The sequence below is a fragment of the Terrapene carolina genome, unplaced genomic scaffold, assembly GCF_002925995.2.
Source record: "Terrapene carolina triunguis isolate 2854851 unplaced genomic scaffold, T_m_triunguis-2.0 Scaffold32075, whole genome shotgun sequence".
Classification (NCBI taxonomy): Eukaryota; Metazoa; Chordata; order Testudines; family Emydidae; genus Terrapene; species Terrapene triunguis.
Window position 1 is genome coordinate 14,412 of NW_020696426.1, and position 5,994 is coordinate 20,405.

The following is a 5,994-nucleotide window of genomic DNA, read 5'->3' on the forward strand; positions in this document are numbered from 1 at the left end:
TTACATCATTACATCATATTGCCAAATTACAGTCCTGTCTGTGCTTTCTGGCAGCAGCAATGGGGCTACAAACATGGGGAGGGTGAAATAACAAGCCATGACAGCTGTGCTTTTAGTAGCAAATCTCTAATGGTCATCAGAAGCCTTGTATCTAACAGGTGACTACAGAAATCAACAGACCCTGTGAGGGGTGTGTTCTTTTTTTTGGATTACTAAATATCCCTATGGGTTTGTTTAATGGAGCAATTTCAAATTTTAATCTCAGTGGAAACCTAGAGGCAACCGTGATATCCTGGTCCTGTTGCCCTTGCTGAACACACTCTGGATTGTTGTCATATTATCCAGCTTCTGAATCCCATGTTCTGCGTAGCCCCCTGATCTAGGTAGTGACTGGTCACTGTTCCTAGCTCACTGTCTCTGAACAAATGCCCACTGCTCCACTCCAGGGTGAGGGGTGAGCCATTAAGTATTGATGGCCCTTGATGACTTTGTCACTGCTTCCTGGCATAGCTTCTCCACAACCAGTTGCATATTTCCTGATACAATAGAGATGAGCTCATCCAGGAAGATGATTACAGTAAAAAAAAAACCATTCATAAAACCAAATGGAATTAACAACTGGACAAACATGAATTCCCCACACTGTCACAGCAACCTTAGCCATGGAAGTATTGGCAGAGCTCCTTAATATAGCGGTCCCACCTACAGGGCCGGCTCTAGGTTTTTTGCTGCCCCAAGCAAAAAAAATGTTGGCTACCCCCAACCCCAGCCCTGGGCTCTCTCTTCCCAGACCCCACCCGCACTCCCTGCTGCCCCAGCCCTGGGCTCTCTCTTCCCCCGCCCCACCCTCACCCCCTGCCGCCCCAGCCCTGGGCTTCCCCCCACCAGTGATGACTCTGCCCGCTCCCCCCTCACCTCCAGTCGGTCCGGTGCTGGCAGGGTCGGGGTAAGCAGCGGGGTACCTGGGCCGTGCTTCAGCCCAGGGTCCCTCCATCCAGGGCTCCCGCCTCGAGGACCGTCCAGGACCCGGGAGGGCAGAGCCTGGGGACCGCCCCAGCAGGTGGCTGAGGAGCCAGGGCAGGGTAGCCCCAGAGGCAGCTGAGCCCCGGAGAGCGGGACGCAGGCCCCGCACGGCAGCGCCCCACCCTCTATGGCCCCACTGCTGCTGCTGCTTCTGGCCGCCCTGCCACAGTCCCTGGGCGGCTTGGGCCGCTTTGCCCAGCCCTGGCTGCAGCACTGGGGCCGGTTGCCCTGCGGCACCTGCAGGCGGCTCCGTGTGCCCCGTGGGGTGTCCCCCAGCCTGTGTGTCCCCCGCTCGAAGCCTGCCCGGCCCAGCCACAAGGTGTGGGCGCTGCTCCCCCGCGGCGCGAACCGCAGCACCTACAGGGCGCCCCGCACGCACGACACGCTGCTGCTGCCAGGGCTGGCTCTAGGCTTTTGCCACCGGAAGCAAAAAAAAAAAAAATGGCCAGAATGCTGCCCTTGAAAATGAGCTGCCCCAAGCATGTGCTTGGTTTGCTGGTCCCTAGAGCCGGCCCTTAAGACAGGATGTTTTTGTAAAAATATTTTTGCTGCTGTTGCAACAGAAATAATTTCAGGAAGTTCTCTGGACTATGATATGCAGGAAGTCAGACTAGAATCTATGAAAGAATGAGGGAGGATTTGGTGGATTATACATCTATCGTTCCTCCCTATTATCTAGATAACTTCCCTGCATCTGCCAGCGAAGGATCTTGCAGAGATGCCAGGCAGAAACCACACCGTAGTGACAATTTTCATCCTCCTGGGATTCTCCAGCCTCTTGGAGATGCAGGTGTTGCTCTTTGTGCTGGTGCTGACCTCCTTCACTTTCACACTGATGGGGAACATGCTCATCACAGCACTGGACCGGACCCTCCACACCCCCATGTATTTCTTCCTCTGGAACCTGTCTTTCCTGGAGATCTGCTACACCTCCATCACCACCCCCAAGATGCTGGCCAACCTGCTTGCGGAGAAGAAGAGTATTTCCTTCACTGGCTGTGCCACTCAGCTGTATTTCTATCTCTTCTTCACCACAGCAGAGTGCTATCTCCTGGCAGCCATGGCTTATGACCGCTATGTGGCCATCTCCCACCCACTACGTTACACCGCCATCATGAGCAACAGAGTCTGTGTTCTGCTGGTGGCCGGGTCCTATGTCGCCGGCATCCCCATCTCCTTTGGGCAGACCACACTGATATTTAGTCTGCCCTTCTGTGGGCCCAAGTAGATCCACCACTTCTTCTGCGACATCCCCCCTCTGCTGAGGCTGGCCTGCGCCGACACCTACCTGAACGAGATGGATATATTTGTGGTGGCCCTGCTGGTAGTCATGGCTCCCTTCCTGCTGATTCTCATGTCTTATGCCCACATCATGGTCACCATCCTCAAAATGTCTTCTGCTGAAGGCAGGCACAAAGCCTTCTCCACCTGCTCCTCTCACCTGGTGGTGGTAACTGTTCTTCGGCTCTGGCAGCTTTATCTATTTCCGACCGAAGTCGAGTTATGGAGGGGACAGTGATAGAGTATCTGCTCTGTTATACATTGTCCTCATGCCCACACTGAACCCCATTATCTACAGCCTTAGCAACGAGGAGATGAAGGGGACTCTGAGGAGAACATTGGGGAGAAGATGTTCTAACATCCAGGGCTCCTCACTGGTTGCATTCTGCTGCAAAGAGCAGAGATCTGTTCATAACTCCCACAGAGACTCTATGTATAAATGTGGGCAACTCATTTTGACTGAGAGCCTAAAAGAAGTAGGCACCCAAATCCCAGATCCCCCAAAAGCAATGGTAGCCATGCATCCAACTCCAGTTGAATAGAATTTGGGCACCTAACTCTCTTAGGCTCCTTTGCAAATTCCAGCCTCTTTTTGTTCTCTCTAAATGCTCTAGATTTCTATGAACAAAAGCAGAAATACAAACTTTTGAAATATTTTGACAAATGAGTTCTAAGAACCTGTAAATCTAATTCATTCTTCCACTTTTTCTATAGTGACACAAACTCAATTAGTGAGCTGATAGAGGGACTGCTCATTCTTCTTCATATAATTGTAGTTCCTAAACCCTCCATTCATGGACCAGTACCCCATTGTGCAAGGCACAGTACAAAACAAAAAGACTCTCCAAAGAATTACAGTCCTGGGCTGTGATACTCAAGGTCCTATATTTGATCCTTACCAAATAACCTTTTATTTTAGATTTTTTTTAAAGAGCAAACCAAGAAAGAAAACAAGTAAAGTCTCTAGGAAAGCATGAGTGTGTTTGCTCTCTGTCATGCTACATCCCCTGACTATACAACATTAGATTTTCTCTACTGATAAAAAGGAGTTTTGATTCCCAAACATATCCACTGTCAGCATGGGACAAAGTGGCCCTATATGATATGGGGTTTGATCCCCATTGCATCTCACAGGTGCCTGGGACTAGGCTGCAGAGTTTGGTGTTTAAAAACACCAAATCCCCCAACCTCTGTTCAGATCTGGAATCCTCCTGTTTTCCACTTGGAATGTGTCATAGTGCCAGTGAGATCAACCCCTCCTTCTCCATCCCAACCATTGCTTCCTTCTTGTTTAATGCCCCTGTAACAATTCCTCCTTTCCCGGTTTCCCAGTCGCACACCCCAATTCCAATCTCCCAGTCCCTGGATTGTCATTCTCTCCTCAGATAACAAGCTATCTGCACAACTTCCCCTGAGGGCCACTGTCAAGGTTCCTTTCCCACTCTGAACTCTAGGGTACAGATGTGGGGGACCTGCATGAGAACCTCTAAACTGAATTACCAGTTTAGATCTGGTTTTGCTGCCACCACTCCCAAGTGCTAACTCCCTTCCCTGGGTAGCCTTGAGAGACTTCTTCACCAATTTCCTGGTGAACACCGATCCAAACCCTTGGATCTTAAAACAAGGAGAAATTAACCATTCCCCCTCTTTTCCCCCCACCAATTCCTGGTGAGTCCAGATCCAACCCCCTTGGATCTTAAAACAAGGAAAAATCAATCAGGTTCTTAAGGCTTTTAATTAAAGAAAAAAGGGTAAAAATCATCTCTGTAAAATCAGGATGGAAAATAACTTTACCGGGTAATCAGATTCAAAGAGCCCAGAGGAACCCCCTCTAGCCTTAAGTTCAAGGTTACAGCAAACAGAGATAAACACTCTAGCAAAAGGAACATTTACAAGTTGAGAAAACAAAGATAAACCTAACACGCCTTGCCTGGCTGTTACTTACAAGTTTGAAATATGAGAGACTTGTTCAGAAGATTTGGAGAGCGTTGATTGATGTCTGGTCCCTCTTAGTCCCAAGAGCGAACAACCCCCAAAACACAGAGCACAAACAAAAGCCTTCGCCCCACCAAGATTTGAAAGTATCTTGTCCCCTTATTGGTCCTTTGGGTCAGGTGTCAGCCAGGTTACCTGAGCTTCTTAACCCTTTACAGGTAAAAGGATTTTGGTGTCTCTGGCCAGGAGGGATTTTATAGTATTGTACACAGAAGGGCTGTTACCCTTCCCTTTATAGTTATGACAGCCACCAATTGTTACATCCAGTGCAGGGCTGGATGCGGGCAACCATTCTATTAACCCCTGGGTGCTACACATTGACACCTGGCAATGGGCCTCAGCCCTGACTCACACAGGATCTCTCCCGGGGTGCAAATGTGTCCTCAGGGGGCAGGACTGCACAGGAGCCTGGAAAAGAATCCCCCACTGCAGTGGAGTGGATAGGTTGAAGCTCAGACATTCTCCCTGGCATCACTCCATGCACTTTACCTCTCGGGGGATGGAGGCCAGAGCCCACCAGCCCTGCAGCTTAGCTGACCAGATGGGGGCTGGAGAAAAGAAAAAAACACAAACCATAGCTGGGATGTGAAATGAGAAGGGAGTGTACTGGAAAGCTCAGCAGAGAGACCTTTCCCCTCCTAGGCAGTGCTGTCCCAGATCTGACACTAGGCGACGTTGAGCCTCAGGAGGTTGGTGTGGGAGACCCAACAAGGGGCGCAGTGATCTCCCAGTGTGTGTTGACCCTGCTCCCCCAGCCATGCTGCAGGGACCAGCCTGAGGACTCAGTAGGGGGTGCTCTTCCTTGCAATCAGTGCTGGCCTCTAAACAGATAAAGCTTCCCACAAATGCTGAAATTTCCAAAGCCACCTTTCTCATTTCCCATTCCCATGAATGGGAACTGAGCATTCAAATCCCTGATGCAACTCATGAAACTCTCAGCCAAAGATAGTTGTTGCCACATGGAAATACAGGATTGAGCCAGGTCATAGAAGGGAAAGAGAAGAAATCATTTTCCCACCCACTGACAAAATTCTCACTGCTTCATGAGAGCCAGAAGCCCCTACCCATACTATGTCTTCTGGTGTGGGAAACTGCCCACTAATCAGATTGCAAATCTGATGCAAATCTTTCATTTGCAAATGACAGATTGTATTGACTTTACATTCAGTTTGCTGGGTGTTTATTAAACTGCACGGTTTCAACACCCAATCTGGTGTGGCTGACTGATTTTAGCCATTGTTACTCATGCACTTGTTCTCTTGAAGCAATGGGACAATTGGCATTAGTAAAGATTGCTGAGAAGAGTGTCTGCAGGGCCATGCACTCCATGGGCTCTGTGTTAATTTCAGCCATGCAGAGCAATAATCTCATAGAGCAGCGAGGAGAAAGGCGATTCTTCTGGGTGTGGGAATTTGGTTGCATCAGGACAGTTGTTTCTACTGTCTGCACAGAAAACACAGGCCAAAATCCCCAGGCTCAGCTCCTTCGGAGGTGGACTCAAGGGAGATGCAACCTTTCATGCATAAAGATGAAAGTATAAGGAGACATCTCCACTTTGTAAACAGAAGGAAATGCGAATCTGAAACAGAAAAGGCATAGCCAGTCCCTCATCATGTCACCACCACCATCATCATCATCATCATCATCATCATTATCATGACATGAAGTAAGGAACAACTGACTCCATTTCATAAT

At 49.3% G+C, this 5,994-nt stretch overlaps 1 pseudogene; it reads left to right on the top strand.

Moving 5' to 3' along the window:
* The first annotated feature begins 1,741 nt into the window (after positions 1-1,741).
* On the top strand, positions 1,742-2,846 carry LOC113409292 (annotated as a pseudogene).
* The last annotated feature ends 3,148 nt before the right edge of the window (positions 2,847-5,994 follow it).